At 36.3% G+C, this 27,524-nt stretch overlaps 1 pseudogene; it reads left to right on the top strand.

Annotated features, from left to right (window-relative positions):
• Positions 1-15,563, top strand: part of LOC124985753 (60S ribosomal protein L29-like) — a 133,389-nt pseudogene extending 117,826 nt beyond the window's left edge.
• Positions 15,564-27,524: the final 11,961 nt, after the last annotated feature.

Genomic DNA, 27,524 nt, shown 5'->3' with positions numbered 1-27,524 from the left:
AACGTGATGCATGAAAGGTACTTGATTACAAGCTTCTAGTCTCCAGCAGGTGTCCTAGGATGAGAGTTCTCCCAATTAAAGATGGCAGCATCTGGGTAGGGGATAATTCATTATAATCCATGACACAGAGGCATCCCCATGCATTTGTAGGTTGGGAGCCACAAAGGAGTGCTGAGTCCACATGGGGCATGATGCTGGAAGTCCGTGGGCAGACTGGGCCTGGGCCTGGTCACAGTGGCGCTAAACATCTATATCTTAATAATTGATAGAATGATTAGACAAAATCTGCAGAGATAAGCAACGACATCAATCAAAAGAATATAATCAATATTTATAGAATACTTTTTCTCCCTAAGGATGAAAGAATCCACATTCTTTACACATGCTTATGGAACAAATACCGAAGCAGATATACACTGCATTATAAAATAAGCCTTACCAAATATTGAAGAATTTAAAAAATTGAACCCATATATTCTGCAAATTAATTATTCATTTGGATTAATAATTCACAATTTTTTCTCACATTCTCTAGTTTGTCCCTTCACTCTGTCAATTGTTTTCTTTGCTATACAGAAGTTTCTTAGTTTAATATAATCTCATTTGTCTAATTTGTTTTGTTAACTGTGCTTATAAAAACAAATTGTTGACTATACTAGTGTCTTGACTATACTTTTTTCTTCTAGTAGTTCCTCAATTTTAGGTTTTACATTTATGTGTTTGTTGAATTTTGAGTCTATTATTTGTGTAAAATGAGAGATAGATGTCAGTTTTATTCTTCTGTTATGGATTATTCAGCTTTCCCAGCTCCATATACTTACTGTCCCATTCTCCAGCATTTATTTGATATATTTATCAAGAATCAGTTTTCTGTAGATGCATGGATATTTTTCTGAGATATCTATAAGTAACGTTAAAAGTTTAAAAATAGCAACAACAGTCTAATAAAAATGACCAAAAGACTCGAATAGACATTTCTCCAAAGAAGATAAGCTATTGGTCAATGAGTGCATGGAAGTGTGCTTAGCATTATTAGCCATCAGGGAAATGCAAACCAAAACCCCAGAGAGATATTGCCTCACTATATCACGATATCACCTCGCCAACACTTATTGTTGCTTGTATTCTTGATAATTGCCATTCTGACTGGAGTGGCGAGAATGTGGGGAAATAGGTACACTCATACATTGTTGGTGGGGTTGCAAATTGGCGCAACCACTATGGAAAGCAGTATGGAGTTTCCTCAGAAAAGTTGGATTGGAACCACCATTTGACCTACCTATCCCACTCCTTGGTTTGTAACCAAAGGACTTAAAATCATCATATTACAGTGATGGAGTCACATCAATGTTTACAGAAACTCAATTTGCAATAGCTAAACTATGGAACCAACCTATATGCCCTTCAACAGATGAATGGATAAAGAAAATGTGGTACATATAGGCAATACTCAGTCTTTAAAAACAGTGTAATTATGGCATTCACAGGTAAATGGATGGAACTGGAGAATGTCATACTAAGTGAAATAAGCCAAGCCCCCAAAACCAAAAACCAAATGTTTTCTATGATAAGCAGATGCTGATCCATATTGGGGGTGGGTAGGGAATAATGAAGGAACTTTGTATTGTGCAGAGGGAAATGAAGGGATGGGAGGGGTAGTGTGGTGGGAATGGGAAGGATAGTAAAATGAGATAGACATTATTTTCCTATATACATGTCTGATTGCTTGTGTGACTCCCCAAAATGTTTTTATTTGGAAGTAGAATAATAATAATAGAAGCCAGAAGGGGAAATTGAATAATGGATACTGTGTTAGCCAGATTTTCATTGCTGACTCGAATACCTGACAAGAATAACTTAAAGGTGGAAAAATTTAGTTTCGTCCATGCTGAGCAGACTCCATTACTCTGGTGAGTCAGACTGTCATGGCAGAAGGGAAGGCTGGAGGAAAGCTGTTTAGCTCTTGGCAACCAGGAAGCAAAGAGAATGATCAAGAAGCCAACATAATTCCCAAGAGCATGCTCTTTATGACCTATTTCCTTAGACATATCACAACTGTCTGTAATTACCATCCAGTAGCCCTTTCACATTATTAATTCATCAAATGGATTTATCTATTGATAAGATTATAATCTAATAATTTCACCTGACTATCCCTATTTTGTCTAATACATGAGATTTTCATATTCAATCCATAACAGATACCAAAACAAAGATAGGAGGAGTAAGTTCTAGTGTTCAACAGCACAGTAAGGTGACTATGATTCACATTAACTTACTATACACTTTATGAAGAATTAGAAGAAAGGAGCTTAAAGTATTCAAACACAAAGAAGTGATAAGGAGATGGACATGCTAATTTTACTGATTTGATCTGTATACATTGCATGCATGTTTTAAAATATCACACCATATATGATATATATGCACAATTATTAGGTGTTAATTTTTTAAAAAATTGACCCCAAACCACAATCCATAAGAACAGTCAATGAACCGCATCTCATCGAAATTAGAATTTTTGCTCCATAAAATAAGGTCACTAGTATGGAAGCATAAACTATAGAGTGGGAGGAAATATCTACAAACCATGTATATGAATAAGCATTAGTTTCTGGAAGATAGAACTCTCAAAATCTATGAAAAAGAAACTACACAATCCAACTATAAATGGGTAAAAAAGAGATCAACTTAACCAAAAAAGACATCAAATTATCAGAATAATAGAATGAATCAGACATTATTACCTTATGTATATATATGACTACACAACTGATGTAATTCTGCATCAGGTACAACCAGACGAATGAGTAATTATACTCCATTTAGGTATGATGTTTCAAAGTGCATTCTACTATCATGTATAACTAATTAGAACACATTTTAAAAATTACCAGGTATCAAATTAGCACATTAAAAATCTTTAACATCACTAGACGTTACAGAAAACAAAACATAAATCACAATGAGAAGTCACTACATACCTATCAGAAAGGCTCAAATAAAAAGTAGTGACAACATCAAGCGCTGATGAGGATGTGAAGAAGCTGGATGGTGCCCAGAATAGAAAACCCCTCAGCCTTTCTGCAAATGGTTTGATAGTTTCTTAAAAATATAAGCGTAAAATTACTAAATGATTCACCAATTACACTGTGAATGACTGTGGGTCATTCATTTTAGGAAAATTAAAATGTATCCTTACTCAAAAATGTGTACATGAAGCAGCTTGATCTGTAGAAGCCAGGACATGGCGACAACCTGGCTGTCTGGCAATGGTGGATGATTAACGAAAATGGTACATTCATACTCTGAATTACTTCTCATAATTAAAGGGTATGAGCTTTTTCATCCTGAACATCCTGGGAGAATCTCTAGGCAATAATGCTGAGTGAAAGTTTCTATCCAAGGTCACATACTGTACGGTCCATTTACTTAATATTTTTGAAATGACAGAATTGTAGAAATGGAATACAGGTGAGTGGCTTTTGTGTTGTATGGCAAGGGAGGGAGAGATAAAGATAGCTTTAAAAGGGCAACATGAGGGAGACTTCTTGTGATGGAAATCTTTTGTCTTTTAATCAATCAACATCAATATCTTGGTTTCTAATATTGTAGTTTTGCAAGATTTTATCATTGGAGATTACTGGTTAAATGGTATATGGATCATTCTCTATTTTTCTTAAAATTGCATGGGAATATCTAACTATCTCAAAATAAAAATTGTATTAATAAACAATAGCATTTGAACATCTGTGCATTAAACTTGAGAATTCAGATGTCATTTTCCTATAAAATACAAGTCATTTTAAATCCACTCAAAATTACATACAAAACGTGAAGTATCTTGTATATTTTAGAGGAGAAAACTTTTGTTTAAAAATTTTTCCATAAATTAATCCTTCAGCTCATTTGACTTCATGGATAAATTTTTTCAAATTCTCAAAGGGGAGAGTAATCACCCATTTTACATGAACCGAAGATAAAGGGAAAAAAGAGACATTCCCCTGAAACAGTTTCCCAGCACTATCTGACAGAAAGACCACAACTTTGTATGGCTTAAAATAACTCAATTCTCTTCTTGGAGACCATAAGTTCAAAATCAAGATTCTGGTAGGACCATGCTCCCTCAGAGCTGTTTCCTTCCTTTGTCTCCAGGAGGGAGCAACACTCCAGTGTTTCCCACATCTTCACAAAGGGATCTTCTTCCCTGCTTCTGTCTCAACTCTCCCACAGACTTCTCTAAAGACAACTGTTACTGGATTTAGAGTCCACATGGATCTAGAAGGGGTTTATCTCAAGATCCTTAATTACAACATCAAAGATTCTTTTTTAACTAAGGTCTATTCAGAATTCTGGGGTGACCAGGACAAGCCATTTCTTTTGGGGAGCCACCATTAAAACCATTGTACCACCCAACATATTTCATGAGGCCAGGAGTACCTTAATATAATACCTTTCAAAGATAATCCAAGAAAATGATAGTCCAATTGCTCATGAACTTGAATAAAAGTTTTGTAAAGAAAATATTTGCAAATCAATTATAACATTATTTTGTAAAGGAAATCATATTAAATCATTTCTTTCAGGAAGGAAACATGAGCTTACATTTTAAAAATTAATCATAATATTTGCTATGGTAACAAAACAAAATAGAAAGCATATGATCATCACTGACTCTATTCATGATAAAAACTGCAAATAAGTTGATAATAGAGGATAAAGTCCTTGATAAAATAAGGGGTGATTTAATTAAAACATATTGAAAGCTTTTCCTTTGCTCTCACAAATTCTATCAATAATACAGTGCCTTTCCTTGTTACAGTAGTGTCTTAAAGCAGGAAACAAATGGTAAATGTCACAAAAGGAAGACATAAGACTGTCATTTTTTGTAGGTGAAGTGAATAAGAATAAATCAAATTCAAAAGAATATACAGTTAGGACTTAGGGCTTATTAAGTGAATTCATAAGGTAGCTGGATAAAAGGTCAATATGAGAAAGAAATCTTCTTTTACTTTACTGGAAATCAACAAATAGAAAATTGAATTTTAGAAATGATGCCACTTAAAATAGCATTAAAATACTCGGGGGAAAAATAATAAGATTCATTTCTTAAAGACTATATTTGTAGTAAAAATTTTGACAAAGAGTAGTATACATGAAATGCATTTCAAATCAATTAGAGAAATTACTACACAAGTAGAAAAAAGGAAAAGATTTAGAGGCACTTCACAAAAGAGATTATCAAAATGTATGATGAACTGATCAAATGTCTATAAGGCACATAACCTCATCAGCTATCATAGAAAAACAAATTAGAACCACAATGACAAGTCTAAAACAAAATTATAAACACCATTATTGGTAAGAATATGTAGCATGAGTAAGTGTCAACCACTACAGAAAGTGCTTGACAATATACCCAAAGACAGAAAGTATTTAAAAGACAGAAAGTATTTAAATCCCATGACTCAGTATTTCGAGTCCTAGATATATTGAAAAATCGCATGAGCATGTATTTACTATAATACATGTACAATGATGTTTGAAGCAACATTATTTGTACTAACAAAAATTGCCAATAGTAGAATAGATGAAGACTTTATGTTGCATATCCACAAGGGCATTGCTTTGCAAAACAAAAGAATCTCAAAAATATATTTGAGCAAAACAGTCATGGTGTAAAAGAGTATGTGCTATAAGATCGCATTTACATAAGTTTTAAAAACTCATCAGCGGTGTTGGGTGTTATTTAAGAGTCACATTGGAGAGGACTGGAGATAGGGAGGACCAGAGACACCCAGAAGGGCAGATCATTTCCACCTGAGTTCTAGTAACTCCGTTCCACTAAGTAATTTCTGTGCTTTTTAGGTACCATTCGATGTTTAGAAAAATAAAACAATAAAAACAACGCCTACTTTGGAAGTCTAAAATATTTATTTAAGTCTCCAAATTTGAGAAGAATTTTCATTCTGAGAATAAAGGACCTTTCAAATAAGTGAGAAAATTAGAAACTTTCCAAAACCTTATGCCGGAATAATTCACTGTGTCTTTGCAAAAACATTGTGTCCAACCGGAGAAATGAAAAGTTATACCCCATTTGTATACAATGAATCAAAAAAATTATAATTCTAATGCTGTGAACTTTAAATCCTATATAGAAATGAAATAAAGATGACTTACAAGGAAAAGAAGGAATAGTTGGCCATACAAAAACTAAAAAATAAGGGTAGGGGGTGGGCAAACATTTCTATTATTCTGATACAAAAGAAGAATTTCTGTATATAGAAGAAAAACAGGATAATTAAAGAACATATAGATTTAACTTTATTTTATATATAGATTTAATGTTATTTAATATGAAATTTTTGAATGGTGATGAAGTATATGATAAATAAAAATTTAGGGGCTTGGGATGTAGTTCAGTGGTAGAGTAACTACTTAGTATATGTGAGGTCCTAGGTTTAATCCCCAGAAGCACAAAAAAGAAAAAAACAAGAAAAATAGTATGGAAAATAATGTCTTGAAGAGGCATAATATCAATATATATTTTTTTGGTACAGGGGAGTCAACTCAGGTGTGCTTAACCACTGAGTCACATCCACAGCCCTTTTTATTTTTTATTTTAAGAGAGTGTCTAACTCAGTTGCTTAGGGCATTGCTAAGTTCCTGAGGCTGGCTTTGAACTTGTGATCCTCCTGCCTCAGCCTCACAAGCTGCTGGGATTACAGGCATGTGCCACTGCACGCAGCATCAAAATGATTTAAAAGTTGCCTCCCTAAAGCCAGGTGTGATGGTGCATACCTGTGATGCCAGTGTTATGATTTAGATATGATTGTCCCCATACATCTCGTGTGAAAAAATGTCAGAATGTTCAGAGGTGAAATGATTGAGTTATGAGAACATTAACCTAATCAGTGGATCAAGAGGGTGGTAACTACAGGTAGTTAGGGTGTGACTGGAGGAAGTAGGTCACTGGGATTGTGCCTTTGGGCTTTATATTTTGTCCCAAAGGAGCACAGCATTCTCTCTGTTTCCTGTTTTTTTCATGTCCTGAGCTGCTTTCCTCTGCCATGACCTTCTACCATGATGTCTGTCTCGACTGGGACCCGGAGCTGAGGCTTCTGCTGATTATGAACTGAATCTCTGAAACCATGAGCCAAAACAAAACTTTCACTGTCTACGTTGTTCTTGTCAAAACTTTTGGTCACAGTGACAAAAAGCTGACTAAAACAAACAGCAACTCAGAAGGCATAGGAGAATAGCAAGTTCGAGGTCACCCTGGGCAATTAGGTAGACCCTGTTTCAAAATTAATAATAATAATAATGAAAAAATAACAAAGTAATAATGGCTTGTGATGTAGTTCAGTGGTAGAGTGCATGCCTACCATGTACAAACTGGGTGTAATCAACAGTACCACAAAAAAACAAAGCAATAGAAAAGTCATTTTCCTGTACTTTGCCCACTCTTTCCCCATTTTATACTTGTATAATATCTACATTATTTAATTATAAACCATAAAAAAGGTTTGCTCTTTTAGTCCAAGCTCATTCTTAGTTCTACAAGTAACCATAAGTTTAATGGTCATTACCAGTTATTATTCATGAGTGTTTTTTTAGTTATTTTGTTTGCCTAAGCCCATTATCTAGAACATTCCTCAGAAGATGTTATGGTAACAATATTACTAAACATGTGTATGTTAGTTAATCACAGTTTTTGTGTTAGACTTGAAAGCCATATTTGCTGGATATAAAAATCCTTGAGTCACACTTTCTCTCCTTGAATATATGAGTACATTACACTGTTTTCCTCATCTGTCCACGTGTTGATCCTGAAACATAAGATGATAATGTAATTTTATTTCCCTCATAAATATTTTGACTTCTCCCTGCCTTGGACAACAAATGGTTTTTCCTTTTGCTATAAAACCTAGCAATTTTATCACATTCTGAGTTCATAATATCAACATATCACATGCCTTTTAATGTAGTTTCAAATATATATAGTTTTTAATTTCAGGAATGTTGTTGAGAATCACAATTTTTAGTCTTCAGTTCTCTTTGTTTTATTCTTCAGTAACTCCTATTATCCGTAGGACAGATATACTTCACTATTTGCAACATCCTCTCAAAATTTTTGTGTTTCTTTTCAAGGATTTTCCATTGTTTATTCATTCTTGTATTATTTTGAATTAGGTATTCACTTAAACAAATTTGTTTATTTTTAATTATTTCCTGACTTCTGTCATTGAATTTGAGGTTTTCAAAAACCTTCTTAACGTCATCAGCTCACTTTCTAGGTGAGAATTTTGATCTTTCCTGTGAGGTATGTTTCTGAGGTGTTTTCATGTAAGAGTATCATTCTTCTCCCTGTGTTCACCTTTCATTTACTAACTTACTGTATAATTGACCTGAATACTTTTCTGTTGCTCCTCTTTTGTAACATTATCCTGATCTCTTAGATGTAGGTGTGGTTTGGGTAGCTTTTCTCACTTCACGGAGCTTCCTCTTCTGTTCTTTTCATCTAGACTTCAAAATTATGCTGGATTGCTTTCTGACTTTCCAGACTTTCTTCCCGACCCCATTTTATCTGGGTCCTGTCCTTAGGTTTTAGTACTAAGTCCATCCTGCTCATTTTCTGTGTTATAATTGATGGCGTCTTCTCCATGTGAGGTTCTAGGTTTTATCCTCCAGGTGACACTTGCAAGTTGGTTTTGAAAGTTCAGAGGAGGAAAACTGGTACAGAATAAGTCCTTATCTTTCTCCTTATACTCAATCTCCCAAACACTCATAATTTCAGATATCGATCTCAGATTTGTCAGTCATGCTATCTGGTACAAATATATAGACTATTTCAAGAGTCTTTTGCATAATAGAATAGTCAGGTTTGTAAGCCACTTCTTAACTTTTGTTTTTTTCCACAGAAACACTGACACTAGGTAGGTCTTGTGGCTATTGGAAGTTTGTCCTTCTGTGCTTGTAATGTGCGGTTTTTGAGTATTATTTGCAACATAGTTCTATTATAAATGTTGTACACCTGTCTTTGATTTTGCAATTTAATTCATTTTAATATGCAGACTTGGAGTTACATGTTGGAATCTATGCCACTGCTGCTTCTATCTGGTGGTGGAAGCAGGATCCTCATGGGAGGGATTTTAAATTAGTAATTAATTAATTCTTTTACTAATTTAATTAATTGAATTCAGTTAATGCTTTCCAGTTTGGCAATGCATACAAAACCCTTGGGGACCTATAAGTTCCCAAGCAATTTTATTTCTCAGAATTCATCCAAAGGACATAATTGTATAAGACCACAGTGATATTTGGCAAGAATTTTCACTGGAGTGGATTTACAATTGCAAAAATTTGAACAATGTTCATTTACAATAAAGTTGTTTGATTCAATAATAAATGAATAAAATCCTATCTGCCCATCAAGAATTTTTATTTCTGTATCAGAAATAGTCTGCACAATAAAATAGACTTAAAGACATATCTATTTATATAGGTGTATCTGTGACAATAAATGAAATGCTAAAGTAATTGACGAGTATGATGGAATTGTAATAATTTATTTACATTATTCATGTATATGTGTATATATATTTAATATATGTATGTATGTATACGTACATATATGTTTACATACATACATATATATTTTAATGTGAATTCAGACTCCTGCTCATTCAATGCTCTTATGATTATTAAACAATAATCTTATAGAAATTATTATCAAAAGATGTCACCACTGGAGCTACAAATTAATTCCAGAAAGGCCATAGTTAGTAGTGTATATTATGAAAGGATTTTTTTCCTCTATACTTAACTTCTGCAACTTGGTTTATTTGCAATAACTAAAGAGTTATAAGTTTCCAACTTTTGATTTTGATCATGGGTGTGGAATTTCCCATCACTCATCAAAGTCAGTGACTTTCCATTTGACTTTGTGAGGTAGAAGTTCAAAAGGAAATAAAATTCTCTAATCCATAGGTAAATGGGAAGGAAATGGGAAAACAAAGCCTCTAATTTTTTTCTGTCATGTTTCATTGATTTTTAATGAACTGTTTAAGTTTATTGAGTAACAAAGGCAAGCCAGATGTTTAATGATCCAATAAAGTAATTAATTGGTACTTCTGGTTTAACAATGTTTCGTCTATCAGTCTCCATGGCACAATTTCAAATATACTGGATTGTTTAATTGCATTCACTGTGCCCAGTTAACTCTTTACCAACAGCTCATGAAAATGGAATATTACTTTTAGGTATTGCTTTTCCTTTTCTTTATGTTATTCTATAGATTCATATGAATTAGAATTTGAAACATATAATTTTCACCATTCTTACAAAAATTACTAACATCTGATTTATCCTTATAACTTGTCCATTCTACCATAGATGTTTTCTTCTTTTATCTGACTCTTTTGCCATTGTTCTGCCTCAGATACATATTGTGCATCTTTTGGAAACTTAAACTCGTCCTGCCTTATTTTAATACATGTTTACACTTTTACGTCATTGTTCTTAATAATCTAGTTCTTATCATGTCGCTCTACATTCAAAATGTTTGATGGATCACCACGTCTTATAATAGCACTGTATACTCAAAATGCTGTCGAGAGCAAACCATGTCAACAACAGAAGCCTGAAGAGTGCCTAAGACAATGTGGTAGAGAGCAATAGGGTCTGCAGAGTTCTGGGCAGTCAGTGAATCTAGACACATTCTGCATGAGCAAAAGAAATTCATCTGCAAGTCAACAACTCTATGGCTGTTACCTGTGCCCTGGGAAATAGAATTCCTAACTGAAATGTAAGCATACAAAGCAGCTTATATCCTGTCCTGTGTGTATTGCTATCGCCAGGTAATGACAGGCACTGCTTCCAAACAGGCACAGACCCTGGTTCCTCTTTCATCAATAGAATCACCCACTTTGGGATCACACCTGGTCATTTTTCAAAATTTGATCTTTCTCTTTTATGAGGAATTTTCTGGCATCTTTATGTCTTCTCCAACTCATTAATTATACTTTCAGGTGTCCACTTATTGTTCCCTGTTTATTATTCAATGTGCATATATTATCATTGCACTGCAATAATTTATGGATATGAGCTTCTTCAGATATAGTCTAAAGTTTGAGGGAGAATGAAGTATGGGATCTCCTCCATGAACCCATGGTACCTCCCCCAGTGCCTAGTTCATGCTTTATTAAACACACCTGAATAATTTTTCTCTGCTCTTGGAATTTTTGCAAGAAAACCAATACCATTAATGTTTTTTGTTTAATTTGTTATCATTCTAAAACCTGGACTCTGGTATGTAGCTGAGCAAAGATGCAGAGTAGTCATCTATTTTTATGTTTCTTGAGTTTGCTGGTAGCATTTTAACTATTGAAAATCATCTGAAGATATTAGGTTCTTTTCGTACCTAATGAGCCTGTGGATTATGAGTAGAGTCAAAATTAAGACTTTTGGCTTAATGGGAGACTTTTGTTAACTGTGCTGCAAGTTAGTGGAAGTCCTGATCCAAGTCACTTACTACAAGATTTTGGAAAAATGATATGCCCTTTGTTATTCTTTCCTCGTATATTCAGAGAAATCAATAATACCTAACATTCATAGTAATATTAGTAATATTAAGTACTTAGAGGGCTACCACAGTACTGGGCACATGGTGAGCATTGGGCTTCCTCTTACACCCTCCAGCTCTTGCCTAGGTGGCTGCAGTCACTCTATGAGCATTCCACAGCAACCAGAACCTATGAATCCTGCCCAAGATGTCATGTCCACTGCACAGTATTCTTGGGATGTAAGCCAGGTTATCAGCATTTTAAAAAGTTTTAAAGAAGAAATTTCAAACTATTGCCTCACCTGAATATTTGCCAGTGAGACCTAGTTTCAGTTCCAGGGCTATATGACACTTAATATTCCAAATGAGTTCCTTAGGAACAAAAATCCCAGCAAGGACACTAATGTAGCCTTAGAGTATCTTTTAAAAAAGGGCAGCACTTCTTCTTCCCGAGAGAACAGTGATGTGGCAATTACACTTGACGCTGACACACCTGTGGACACAAGATGGGCGGATGTGTTGACTTTCTGGACATGTTGAGTTGGAGTCATCTTTAAATGGAGGAGCAGTCAGTAGAAGACTTTCAACTTAACCCCCTTGGGAGATGAATAACTAGAAGGACTATAACTGGGAACTTATTTAGAGGGAGCATTTTTCTTTAGGCCAAATAAACTACCCTGATTTTCACTGGTCTGAATTTGTCTGCTTTTGGAAATTCATGAAGAGCATTTGAACAAGAAATAACAAAAGCCTCATAAAACAAAACGAAACAACATCAACAACAACAACAACAACAACAACAACAACAACGAAAACAGCTGCCAGCTGGTTTTATGCTGAGGCAGCAGAACAGGTGTTGAGCAAATGTAACCACAGCCCCCAATTTAGTTACTTTCATAAAAACCGACCTTTTCCTATGTCTTGAGATCACAATATCTGACCAGCTGATGTGTTTGAATACACTTTAAATTTATCAACACACAGAGAAAAATATATTATGCATATAAGAGTTCCTTGCATATCAAAAATATTTCTTCCATTGCTTTTTGTTCCCATTTCAAAGCCAACATTTCTTCAGACATTTACATCTGTGTTCTTGTTTATTTTTCCTTTTCTTATTTTATTCTTTTTGGTTATATATAATATTAGGATACATTTTGACAAAATCACAAAAGCATGGAATATAATTTGCTTTAATTCTGTCCCCAGCACTTCCCCCTCCTCCTCCTCCTCCCTTCCCTTTCCCCTCTGTCTACTTCACTGATCTTTTTGTAAATTATTTATAGTGCTTTTTAAAATTAGTGTCTTATAGATCTACTTGATGTTGGTATCCACTATGCTGTGTTCACATATGTACAACAAATTGATCTGCACATTCCTGTGGTACTCCTGTTCCCACTCTTTGGCCTCTTATCACTAAATGCATGGTGCTCTTGGTATGACTTTTCCATCCTGTTTCTGACTTCTATGTCCAATATATGATAGTTCAATCCATTTTCTCTTAACACATATAAAAAACAAGAAGACCTGTTGTCAAACAAATATATATGTGCTTTAGATAAATAATAAATAAAATAAATAAATGAAAAGTATGATTGCCCACCACCCGAGGGGACAATCACAACACGTACGCTCTTCTTGATCACAGGAACCAAAAGGACTTTATTCCACAAGTCTCAGACTTATATTGAGAACATCAGCCTATCAGAGAGTAGACTACCAGGAAAGTCAGCCTATCAAGGAACAGTCTCCAGGCAGATACTAGGATCGCCTCATGTACAACAGCCAACCAGAGTTACTTCCTAAAACTTGTATATGAGTGCAGCTATGTCTGGCAAGCTGGCAGGCGCCATCTTAGAGATCAGGCCACGGTGCAGCTCTGGGGCCCTCAGAGCCCATCCCTGACAGAAAAGTGCTTTAGATGTCTAATTATCTTCATTCTAATTTATTAACTTGCTGAGAGCAACTACCATGAGGAACAATTCAACTCTCCTAAGCATTCACATAAACAATTTTAGAAGAGAATCTATTCTAGTGTGTTTCCTTTGTGGTCACCTAATGAACTTCCTTAGCATGCTTATGCAACTCTTGAAGACACCTCAACTTTATAGAGGAACAAACAATCACTCAGCTGTGGGTTATATGTCATTCTCAATAACTTACCTTCCCTGACTACTGCACCTGACTAGAATTAAGCTGTTCTCTACCACTTGATATTTGTGTTGTCCATGTCTTTGAATTCAATAGAGTCCTCTAGAATTAGAATCAATCACATAAGCACTAAACTTCTGTTTTTGAAAAAATTATGATCTCAGTATGATAGATGGAACACTTTTACCTTTCTGGCATTTAGAGACCATATATACTTGGAGCTATTGGTAAGATCATGTTATTACCCTTTGGAAATCAAATCAAGTGTAATTTTTAAGAAAATTAGAGGACTAAGGATGAAGAGGAGATTGTAGTATTTTCTTGGTGGTCTGATGAGAACACATGAATGGATAGCTGCCATTTGTATTACAATCTATCTCTTAACCCTGTAGTTCCCCAGATTTTAAGTCAGCATTCAAAATAGTCATTTAATTTTAAAATCAAAATGGTTCTTGAAGATAGTCAATTCCTCATTTAAAAATGAGGATGTCGAGGTCTGCTGTCAATTCAGAAAGTGAATGGTAAAGCTAGCCATGGAAATCACATTTCTTGAACTCTCATTTTAGGATTAGGGGTTGGGAAGTAATTAATAACTGAGAAAACCATAATAATGCAGAGCACATTAAACAGATGTTACATAGAAACATTCATAGCTATGACTTTTAAAAATTGTGGCAATTTTTCAATTAAAAGGAAAAATGCATATATTCCTATGTTTAATATATATATGTGTATATATATAAAACTTTGTGCTCATTTACATTTATACACATATGCATAGATGTCATTTGTACTATGATATACAATAATGCCTTGAAGTTTTCCCCTATTAAAAGTTAATGAGGAATATTTTCAAATACAGATGACCACAATTGTTTTTAGAGATTTTGATTCAGATTTTGGGTAGAGTCTAAAAATATTCATTTTGCCTTCTCTGGACTCCTATGTTGATACCATGGGTTTCCTTTTTGTGGCTTATTTTATAATGCTTCTTCTTACTCTGATTATGAACAAATCTATGATTCCTAGTAATAAATTTTCATTGGCAGACACAGCTTGTCCTTGGTTCCCACTGGTCATTGGCCATGCATAGAAATAGGGAGAAGTGTCTTTAGACCCTTGATAATTTGGTAATGCCACATTTTATATTTGAGTTGAAGAGACCAGAAAGTCACATGATGACAGCTGAACCCCAACAGTATGTGGAGATAGTCCCTTGTTTTTATTTTGTCTCTATGGTTTTAAATTCAAGAGTTGGGAAGAACCGAAGGAGTCCTGGACATCAAAAAATTAATAACAGTTCGGGTCTCAACCACTCCAGGAGCACTGGCTTACAGTGCAGACATAGCCAAGTTCAGGAACCACACCACACAAAACCAATCCCGAAAATGGCACAGAAATGGCATCAAGAAGCTCTAGTCACAAAGATATGAGTCTCTTAAGGGATAGGCCCCAAGTTACTGAGAAATATGCATTTTTCCAAGAAGCACAATAAGAAGGACCTGAAAAAGATGCAAGCAAACAACGCCAAGGCCATGAGTGCACATGTCAGGGCTGTCAAGGCCCTGGTGAAGCTTAAGGAGGTTGAACCCAAGGTGCCAAAGGGTGCCAGCTGCAAGGTTGCTCTCCTTGCCTTGCTTGCCCATCCTAAGCACTGGAAGTGTGCTCATGCCCACATGGCCAGAGAGCACAGGTTCTGCCAGCCAAAGGCCAAAGCCTAAGCCCAAGCCAAGACCCGGGCTGCAACTCCAGCTGCAGTATCAGCTGTGACTCCGCTGTGGCTCCTGCTCCCTCTCCCAAAGGTGCCTAGGCCCCCAAGGGTGACCAGGTCCCTGCAGAGGCTCCATAGTAAAAACCTTAGTGAATGTGAGGACAAAAGAACTGGTGACCTCTGTGCCCCAGTCTATGGGGACTGGTGTCTTCCTGTACTGTTCATATAAATAAATCCAGAGGCAGAAAAAAAATTAACAGATTTACTCCCTTTTTATAGCTAAAACATAATAGGTATATGGTTTTACAGAAACCTACCAAATTTTAGATCTGACTGTGTTTATTTTATATAATGAATTATGTAATTTTCTTTCTTTTTATTTTAAATTTTGATGGGAACTAGAGGGAAAAGGGGAGGAAAGGAGTTACCCTACTGAGTCTGGTCTGATTTTAAGGATTGATGAGAATGAAAACTTAAACATTCAAAGTGGACTTTATTTGGTTATTCTCTAAACAGTAAGAACCAGAGTAATGGATGTTGAAGGTATAACATCCATTATACCTTCAATTCCATCATGAGGTTTGCCCAAAGTTTGATGCTCTTAGCATTTTACACAGTGGATATCCTTTGGTGCTAGGGACTCAATTGAGTGGATGCTGTATTTTAAAATTCTGCAATGTCAGAGTCAATGAACTATTTACATTCACAATTCTAAAGAGAAATAACTCTGTTGCTGAGCAAATTTTGTCCTTCATACATTAGATCAAGGTCCCAGTCTTTGACATGACAGTTAGGCCAGCACTCAGGCAATCTCTCTTTGCTTTTCAGTACTTGTTTCTGATTTACTTATTTTTATTCTTAATTTGTTATAGTTTCTATCTGGAGTCTTACTGTGTAATCCCACCTAATGTTTCTTACCTTAAATTTTTCCAGAGCACTTTAAATTGAAGCCGCTACCTTCTAGATGAAAGTAGATTTATGCTGCTGTGGTCTCAAAGAGTTAGATTGTTATCATAGGACCAATTAAATCAGTGGTGGAATTAGATATCCTAAGAGATCCTGGTGGTGCATTAGCAATCCCAAATTATGGAATCCCTTTCCAACTTGTTATCATGCACCATTCTTCCTATATGGTTTTTAATTCTTCCTGACACACAGATGATTTCTCTGTCTCTGACCTTGTTTAATCATATACCATATTTGTTTGTTGAAGGGGAAGTCAAAGTTACACAAAGCTGGGGGCAGTTTAGTCATTGCTGAAGGAAGGCCTGGTATAGCCTGGGTAGCCTGAACACTGGGCTAAGAACAACTGGGACAAGATCACTCATAAATGCTGGTTACCATAACACATGTTCTTCATGTGGGTTCACAGTCCATAAAGGACCAAACAAGACATTAATAAGATTTTTTAGATACTACAAGGTCAAATACAAGATATGAATGGAGATGAGAAGACTTGGTGAGTTCTTATGTGTCTGCAAGTAATGCAACATGCAGGGCTAAGCAAGATTCAAAGTCAGCTGCAGATGGTGATAATTTAGGGATGAAGTATATAACTCTGCTTTCTAGGTAGAGTTAGTAAGGTTATCAATAGTACTGGGAATGTTTTAGCATCTAAGAGGAAGAGTATGCTCTTACAGAGATGAGTTATAGATGGCAAATGATAAGAAAGAGGGGAAGCCAGAGTTTCAACCTAAAGAAAACATTTGAAACCTCTAGAGAGGTCACGAAGATCAATTTGCTAAGTGACTTCAAGGAAGAAGACAAAAGATGCTTTGATGGACAGTTTGGTTATTTGCAGTCCATTACATCAGTACAATCTCAGTAAAGAAATTTCAATCACTGTATACTGCTCCTTCATCCGAAGAGTAGGAAATATCATTTGGCATCCATATGAATTTATCTGGATACTGACATATCTCTGCCCCTTTTCTTTGCAAGTATAAAAGCCTGAGGTTACACATAGACACAGACCTTGGAAGAGAACAGCAGAGAGGCTCATTCCCCAAAGTCTTCAGACAGTGCTGAAATCTTAGAGTACAAGAAGACTCTCTGAGATCCTACTGGTTTTGTTAATTACTATTCTATTCCCAAATATTGACCTCTGTATATTATTCATATATTTGCCATATTTATATATCATATATGTGCCACATATGACATTGTCCTTATTATCCCATGCAGCAGTATAACATATAGATCACACTTAATTTATGTTTTGATTTTTGCCATTATAAATCCTGTTTCATTAGTTTGTTTGTTTTGGACTTTTAGTTTAGTTATTAAGAACAGCTGCTTCAATCAAATTGCCTGGATAAAATGATGAGGCAGCCACTTTTCAGCTGTGTGAGCTCCTGAACAATTTACTTAATCTTTCTAAGCCTCAAATTTTCAAACTATAAAGTTGGAATAACAATAATACCCACCACTAGATTATTGTGGAAACTACATACAGCAGTTTACATATGGTAATGAGAACATATTAAATGTTCATCAAATAGTGTCATTCAATGTTATTGGAATTGCCCATTAATCTAAACATTCTACAAAAGTAAAACAAAAAATAATTGTAATAACAATTATAAAAACGAAAACACATATGTTACTTACTGTGTTCTCAACACTAGGATCCATGTACTTGTTAACTCATTAAATTGTCAAAACAGTCCTCTGATATTGGGACCTCTATACATGGCAATGGGCATAGGAAGACCAGGCCATGGTGTCTTCTTTGTAAGCAGGTCTCTTTCTGCTTTGGTGCTGTTTGTTAAATGGTGTTTTTATTTATATTATTTTTCTTTCCCTTCTGGTTGTCAGTTGTTTTCAATTTTGGAAAGAAACAGGAGGTGGAATTTTTTCTTATGGTTAAAAAAAATGTTTTGTGCTTTTTCTTTTCCAAAGTCAATCAGAGAGAGGTAGAGAAACCAAATGCTAATATTCTCACTTGGTTTGTATGTTTGTTATGATTTCTATCAGAAGCCAAATTCATTGCACTGATTTAACCAGTCTTGGTTTTGCTTCAGCAGCAAAATATTGTCAAAACACACCTGCTTGACCTCAATTCCACTGAAACTTCTCTGCTACGCTCTGAATACGCAGGTCAGCCTTGAAGTAATTCAGTTCCTGCATGCTCTCTCTGGGGACAAGTCAGCTCCCTGAGCACCTATTTCCTTTGCCAGGCTCCAGGGAGACATAGCATCATGGATACCTTCTGCTCATTGGAAGGGTGTAACTTAGATTGAATATTGGTTATTATTTGAACTGCTCTGCTCTGTGAATTGAATTGCAGGATTTTTTTTCATATTTAAACCTTTTTAAAAATAGTTTCCTGTGACTTAGATATTCTATTTCTAATGATAGATTTTTATGTCTCCAAAAATCTCCAAAGTGGTTAGTGAAACTTGCAAAACTTCAAGTTTTGCAGCTGAATCTTTAGGAGTGCGTAGCTTTAATGTTTAATTGTGTGACACAAATGCAATTTTAAAAATAAGCCATATTTATCGCGCCATATGGCGTGTGATGCTTTCAGTCTCTCCCAGTTAGTCACTAACTGCCTATAAAAGACCATGATGCAAGACATTTTTGCCTGGGCATAATTCTTATTTGATTGGGTTTTCATCTTATGCCACCTGAATCTTCTTAATTTCTTTTTGTTAAAAATGTGTCCATTTTAAGATGCAGGGCAGGAGTAGTGCTTATTGTTGATTGTCTCAACAGGGGCTATCATTCACACCTTGTTCATTTCAAGGAATAAATTACTTGTAGGCTAGGTCAAGTAAGATGAGGCTTGACCTAAGTGGCACCAAGTACATTGAAGCAGTAAGCTTGACGGACACCAACTAGTTCAGGGTCTGATCAACAAATCATTGGGAAAAGTCAATGGTTCCACTCAGTGAAATTGGACTAGTTATAAAGTAGAGGTAAGCTGTTCCCTTCTTTGGAAGTATAACTCAAAGTTCACGGGAACTTCCTGTTTCCTTCTCTACTATTCTGTTACCTTGGGATGAAAATAATTTCATCTTCTGCAAAGACCCATAGTGTCCTGAGTAATAATTACAACAACAATAGCCATCTGAGGGTTTACTGTGCACAGATCAATTATCTTATTCAATGCAAAATTTATATTTTATTTTAAATTACTACAGATCTCAAATTACAATGTGTAGAATATGAAAAAAAAAAAAAAAAGTAAAGGACTCCTGACAAAAAAAGATAAAGGAAAAATGAATGGTATGGATTAAGATAAGACATCTCCTTTTCATGTGACCTTACATTTTCCAATTTATTTCTGACTTCTGCTTCAAACACACAAATTGGTTTTTCCATCAGTTCTCCCCCCAATGTTACCGTATTCCATGATAGTTCAGAATTATCATCTTTTTCCACTTGTGCGTCTCATTACTAATGAGGTTAACAGTGATTTGTACAAAGATTTCAAAAATCCTAATCCCTCTATCTCAATTGAAATGAACCTGTTATGGTTTATAGGCAAGGTATCCCCCAAAGCTCCTGTGTGAAACAATGATTGATTAGAGGAAAAATGATTGGGTTGTGAAAGTCTTAACCCAATCAGTGAATTAATCCCTGATGGGATCAACTGAGTGGTAATTAAAGGCAGGTAGTGTGTGGCTGGAGGAGATGGGTCGCTGTGAGCATGTCTTTGGGGGTATATACTTTGTATTCGGCGAGTGAGTCTCTTTCCACTTCCTGATCATCACGTGAGCCACTTCCCTCCACCACATTCTTCTGCCATGGTGTTCAGCCTCTCCTCCAGCCCTGAGGAATAGAGCCTGCTGTCTATAGAAGCCATGAGTCCCCAGATAAACTTTTCCTCCTCTCCAATTTTTCTGGTCAGGTCTTTTATTCACAACAGTGGAAAAGCTAACTAAAACAAAGCCCTTTTCACTCCTTACCTCCTGGAATCTGAGCAGTGTTCTTCCTACAATACAGCTCTGCTTATCACATGGGTGTTTTCACAAGCCATCCGCACAAGAGAGACTTAGATCAGAAGAGTCACAGTCAGTAACTGAGCTCAAGGGTCTGAATGGTGGGGAACATTATCAATGCAAATATACCTGGAGCCCCAGTGGAGTGTCCAGGCAATGGGGAGAAATGGAGAGAAAACTCCCTCTTTATTTCAAGGAATAAATTGCTAACAGATTAGATCATGTAAGAAGAGAAGGAAGAAAACTCAAGGATCAGTTTGAATTAGAGTTTTTAGGTTTGATACCTATAGTAATGTTGAGCTCTGATATCCTCAATAAAATATTTTAAGGTTATGTGTCTTGGACAATAAGATATCCTGAAGTTGAAAAAGGGGTCAAAGTGGTAAAAGTTTTGAGATCACCAGTGGAAGGAAGAAAATGACAACTGGAACAGGGTGAGGCTCAGGATCTTTAATCACACCAGGTAGATTTAAAAAGCTCTCCATTTACATCAGAAAAAGAAACATCTTAAATTTCATGGTAAAATGAATGAGGTTGATACAATCAAGAGTGTATTAGGTCCATCAGTTAATGTACTGTTTCTTAAGACACACCCAAAACATACAAAACAACACTGCAAAATAAAGAATTGTGTAGCATCAGAAGAGGTAGAAATTTATAACTAGTTACAATGTAAATCTCAACTTGTATATTTATAAAAAAACAAAGAGAATATTAAATAAATGCTGGATCAAAGGATAAATCAGACTTAAGGATACAAAAATAAATAAATAACAACTACAAAATGCAAAAATGAGAACTGTATGCAAAAAAATTCCTGGGCTCCTGCTAGAGGGTTTATTGGATAAAGATTCACAACCTTAGATAATTGTACAGATAAACCACAATAATTCAAATAAATTAGGTATTCAAAGCAAAAGTCACCAGAAGAGTAAGAGAACTCAAGGAAACATAATAGTGAAGTAAATATAAAACAGTTAGAAATTTGTAAAATGAGTGGTAAAATTTAAATAACATACAACCTTTACTCACAGAACAAATAAGAACATATCCAAATGTTAACTCCATAAGTCAAAAAAGAAGAATTGTAATTTTATAGTATAACATCTTACCATTTACAAAAAGAATAAAATAAGATTCTGTACATAAATCTGCCTTAATAAAAAGGAAATGAATTACATTTTGGGAAAATGATAGTTTGGGAAATAATGGCCAGGACTCAAGAAATATTTCAGAACTTGGACAGATCAATAACCAAGGAATCCTAGTCTTATCTATTCAACTGCCTACTTAGTGTCTCAAAGACATCTCATATTAAACTTAGCCAAAAGTCTTTCCTCTAGTAGACCAGTTCTACCCACAGGCTTCCCCAATTTAGGAAATGACACACCTCTTTTCCCATCTTATCAAGCCCTAAGCCTTGAAATTGTACTCAAAGAACTTTACTTTTTTTTTCACTTTTAGCAAATCCTGTTACCATTATCTTTGCTTTGTATTCAGAATCCAGCTCTTACCCACTGCCTCCACTGTAGCCCCAGCCCTCTCTCAGCAAGAGATGGCTTCCTCCTGCTGTCCTCTGCAACAGTTTCCTTTCTGGTCCTCCTGCTCCTACTCTCAATCCTTTTAAAACTTCAGTCAGATTACTATTTCCAACCCATTTCTGCTGTCCAGCTCACTAATGCTGAAATTCAAAGTCTTTCCTATTGTCTTCCAGGGCCTGCCTGACCTGGACCCCCAGTTTCTGCTCTCCTCCTGATCTTTCCACCACCACATGCCCATGACTGAGGGAGTGGATTCTGGTTAAACCTTGGGCAGGCTTATTTGGGAATAGGTATCAAAAGGCTTTAAAAATGAGCACTCCCTTTATTCCAGCAACTTTTGCTTCTGAATTTATAACTGCAAATATGTGCACATAATGTTTATAAGAATGGTTAATACAATGCTATTTTAATATTTCACAATAGAAAAAAGTACAAGCTTGAACATCTGGTTAAAGTATAAGTGAACTGGGTGAAGTGGTGCACACCTGTATTTCCAGCAACTTAGGAAGCTGAAGCAGGAAGATTGCAAGTTCAAAGACAGCCTCAGCAGTTTAGTGAGGCCCTAAACAACTGGGGGAGACCTTGTCTCAAAATAACAAAAAAAAAAAAAAAAAAAAAAAGACTGGGGAGATGGCTCAGTTTAAATTATGACATATAAATTAAATGGAAGAATTAAAATAGATGGTACAGATACTTATTTCTTAGTAGGAAAGATTTTACTATATATTTTTGTAACTGTTAAGATATAACATATACATTATAACCCGAATTTTGAATATACATTGTCTTAGTCTACTCCTCCTACTATAACAAAATACCTTCCACAGGGTATGTTATAAACAGCAGAAACTTATTTTTCACAGTTTTGGAGGCTGGGAAGTCCACATCAAAGTAAGAGCAGATTTGGTGTCTGTTGACAACCTGTGACATCTCGCTACATCCTCACATGGCAGGAGGAACAAAAAGACAAATGTTGTGTTCTCACAAGGTAGAAGGAGCAGAAAGTGAAAAGGCACTGGTTCGTTTATAAAAGCAGAACCTTCATTACTTAGTCACCTTTTGAATACCACAAATCTCAATAATATCACCCTAGGGTTTAATTTCTACATATGAATTTTGAACAGAAACACTCCTTCAAGTCATAGAAGTGTGCATGCATGTGCACTTCTGCACACACACACACACACACACACACACACACATACATACACACACACCCACACACCTCCATCCAATATCCTCTGACTTAAATATCAGGTAGATATTCATAAAAGTGGGTGTTAAGGGTACATATCTCTTTGTAATTGGATTAAGGATGCATTTAAATAAACATTTTACTTGCTGTCCTTTTCTACAGTCCTCAAAGTATTTAAGGAGAATTATTTTTCTTATTATCAGGAAGTTTTAAGATCAAAAATAATTGTGGAGTGATAATGCTGCTTGCTACCATTATTGACTCAGGTTGTCATTTATTAAGAGCTTGGTAATATATGATGATCTCATATGTTTGTTATTTTAATGCAAACAATAGTTTTACTGTTTGGTTTCTTAATTAGAAGGAGATGCTGAGAAAAATGTAGTCCAGGGTATGGTACTAATTTACCCTCATTACCCAGAGCTTCTGACTTTGCACCCTATACATGTTGTGAGCGTATGCATAGAAAGTGCATGTATCTTGACTTTGCAAGTAAATTAGAAATACAAAGAAGAAGCATCACTTGTCAAGCACTTTCAAGACATATTCTGATATCAAGAATCTTTCTTTTTATATGATGGTATTTTTTTTTCTAAATTTCTCATAGGTGCGTACACTCCATGATAGTTATTTTTCAATCACAGCCCTAGATATCTGTTACTTTGCTACTCAGCATGGGGTCAGGGAACCAGTAGCTCTGGTATCACCTGGAAGCTTGTTGAAATTCTGTATCCTGGCCCCTCCTCCATTCCCCTGGTCCTGCAGAATGTGAACCTGCATTTGAACTAGGTCCAAGGTGATGTGGACGCACATTGAAATCTAAGAAGCTCTGATCTGAAAACTTTTTATAACACTTGAAATAAAGAAAAGTCTTCCCTTTCCTCTTGGTTTTTGTAGGCTGATACTGGTGCTTGGGAACACTGGAATTATTTTCTCTTAAGATGCAAACAAGTGCATTTGGCAGTCTTCCATTAAGTCTTGTTAACGCATCTCCTATAGAACATCTGGTTTCAAAGAACCTGAAGTAAAACAAGCAGGTTACATTTTCTCATAGTGCTAGAAAGACCTGATTTATCTTTCTCAGCTTTCTACTTTGCAAATCTGAGTTCACCTTGATTTTTGGCTTTTTTTTTTTTCCATTTCTCACAACTAGTGTGGGCTTTTGGTAGCTGAGAGGTGCTTCAGCACATGGAGAGGTCTTGATGGCTTGATGACACCACTGCCTCTATGGGAGGGGTTGGCAAAGAGGCTGCAGATGCCTTCGAGGTTGTCACATCTGTCGGACTTTGAACAGTTTCTTATGACCTGTAAAAGGGCCAGGGTCTCAGATATTTGGGAGAGATTCCCAAATGTCACCTTCCTGCATCTTATTGGAAATTGGGATGTGAGTGCCTGACACCTCAGGAAAATTATCAGATGGAAATAATACATTCATAGAGTAATTTAAAATTAAAATTCACAATGTGGCTCATAAATGTCAACCTCATACACAGCCATGTCATGTGTCATTGTTCCATTAGTTAACATGCGCCTCAGAGTTTAGCTCCTGCTCTGAATGTCATGTCAGTGAAGGATAGAGTCTTATGCCTCTTGTCCAGCTTGTTCTCTAAGGCACTGTTTCCAGGACTGGAAGGGTAAAGACAGCAAATGGTGATTAGGCACCTAACGGGCAGTGGAATATCATGCTCTGCTGGGTTTTGGTCACATCTGTTCCCTGTCTGCAGTTATGCCTCCTCTTTCCTTTTTGCCTAAAGCTGTGACCCTCAGGACCTCTCCTGGCATCAAGCAGCTGCTCTCCCGTCACAAACAGTTCCTTTAGTTTCACCCTGAGTTGGAGTTCCATTACCGTATAAAAGGGTGTGCCCTTCTGATTTTAAGAACAGAGCCATCTTCTCTGATCTGATCCTTAAAACTCATCCTGTCCCACTTTATTGTTCCACTTGTAAAACTCATTCTTTCTACCTTTTAATCCTTGTCTTCAGATTTGCTGAATCCTGTCGTGGTTTCCTCTTTTTAATTCAGCGAAACTCCTTCTTGGTTTACTTACTATGTCAGACCACACAACATGGTCTGGTACCTTGGAATTCTCCATATGCCACTCTCTAGGGCCAGTGGGTACTGAAACTGGCTAGAAACAAGGCATGCATTTGCCAAGCAGCAAAACTCTTCAAGATGGTTTTGCAGGAACAAAATCTGCCAGAGACATTAAAAGCCAGTTACTCCCAGTTGAGCATATGCAGAAGCCCGCTCCTGTGTCACATGACCAGTCAAACAGCAGAATCTCAAAACTCCCCATGCAGCAAAGATAAATTCTCTGGAAAAGAAACATGCAATCTGTGAAGAGTGTGTCGATCATCTAGGTCCTCACAAAGGAACTCTAAAACTTCCTCTTCTGGCAATCAAACATTATCTTCTCCTCTCTCCCTGCCCACAAATTCTGTAGCTACCAACCAGTTGGAGGGGTAGATCTGAGCATGTCTCCTGCTCCTTGTCTGCAGGCCTTCAATATAGCTTTTCTTTTTGCTAAAACCTGGTGCCATAACAGTGGTTTCTATGCACAGGGGGGAATAAGCCCTTGCTCAGTATCAGCACCCTCACGTCTTACAGAGAGTGTAGCATGTGACATCTTACAGACAGCACTCAGCTCCACTTCTCACATCTGTGCTTACGCCACAATCACACATGTGCACCTACTTTCAAGTAACTGGGTCTTATTTTGCTCCCTGGGTCTAATTTCTTATAGGATTTGTCCTCTTGTTGGCTGGCTGTCTCATTTTCCCTCTGCTCAGAGCTTTGCATCTTGTTCCCTGTCACTGACGAACAGTGTGACAGCTGTTCACTTTTCAATCGCCTTCCTAGTTTTACCTGCCTCATTCTGTGCTTCCCCTGGGGGACACTCCAGCCCCTTCGTCTGAGTCTCTGACATTGAGGGATTTGCTGTACTATGATTTAGGGGTGGTGCTCATTTTGGACACTGTGTTCACTTTCTGTTTTCTCCACCCACATCCCTCATCCTCTGCCACTCTGCATATTCTCCTCTGCAAAAAGAATCTGATGTTATGTCTCACCCTCTCACTGCCTGCAGATGTCCATGCCCCAACTGACAAGTTTTCTTGATAAGACAAAATTTTAAAAGGAGACAAATGAACATTTAAATGTTTCAACAACTAACAGCAGACTTCACAATGTTTCCTTGCTGACTTGACGAGTAGTCAGGTTGAGGCGAGGATAGCCTTCCACTAGGACTGTTGCTTGAGCTGCCATTCTCAGTCTCTGACGGAAGATGATAGAAACTTAAGAAACAACTCAGGTGTAGTAGCCCTCTCACCTCCTTTCCTATATTCTCTCACATTTCTGTGACACAATGCCTGAGAGGAGGAAATGGAAGAAACATAAGATATTCCTGCCAGTTCGAGAGTGAACAAGAAGTTGGGAATTATTTTTGACACTGTTGCTGACTACAAAAATGACCCACTGGGTGTGACTAACTTCTCACCAAGATGACAATAGCATGCATTAGGAAGTATTATTCATCCTCTTTCTTTTCTCTTTCTCATTCTTCTTTTTTCTCTTCCCCTTCCTCCTTTCTTTTCTCTCTCTCTCTCTCTCTCTCTCTCTCTCTCTCTCTCTCTCTCTCTCTCTCTCTCTCTCTTTCTAAATAATGTAGTAGGTAAGTAGGTAAGTATAAAACCTGTACATTGAATGGAACAGAATCCAACTTAATTTTCAGTTTTGCATTTCACAAACCCACAATCATTTTTCTATAAACATAACATAAAATCAGAGTCTCCCTTGACTTTCTCAAGTGCCTTACTTTTTATAGAAATCAGTACAGAACTCATCATCTTTGGGGAGCATAAACGACTGCACATCACTTCCTGGTACCAATTATGGGATCATATGCATATCTCATTTTCTTTTATGGAGTGGATGTTCTGTCTCACAAGGCCTGTGCTCTACTTGCTATGACAATGTGGTTCACAGCTTCCAGTTCAAAGCCGTCGAAGATTAACCAGGAAGTCCATCTCTTAACTTCTGACTTGAATGCTATGGTCAAAGACATCATTTCAGTTCAGTTGGAGTGGGAAATTATGGTTTGTAATAAACTTGCTAACTTCCCAGAGTTTGAGATCTAAGACTACATACAGCTATTCCATACCTTCTTTTAGTATAAATTTTAGCCTTTTATGATATCACTATGCTATCAGTTATATAAAGAAAGCAAATATTATATAATCCACATATATTTCTCACAGCTGAAAATTCTAAGTGAAAAGATGAACAACAACAACGAAAGATAGTGACAATTCCTGGAAAACCCACTATGGATTATAATGGACCTTTACAGTTAAAATATGTATAAATTATAAGTAAACAATATGTACAAATTATAAGCAAACAATCAAGTCTCTGCATA

This window comes from Sciurus carolinensis, chromosome 5 (genome assembly GCF_902686445.1).
Source record: "Sciurus carolinensis chromosome 5, mSciCar1.2, whole genome shotgun sequence".
Taxonomy (NCBI): domain Eukaryota; kingdom Metazoa; phylum Chordata; class Mammalia; order Rodentia; family Sciuridae; genus Sciurus; species Sciurus carolinensis.
This window is presented reverse-complemented; position numbering and strand designations above follow the sequence as displayed.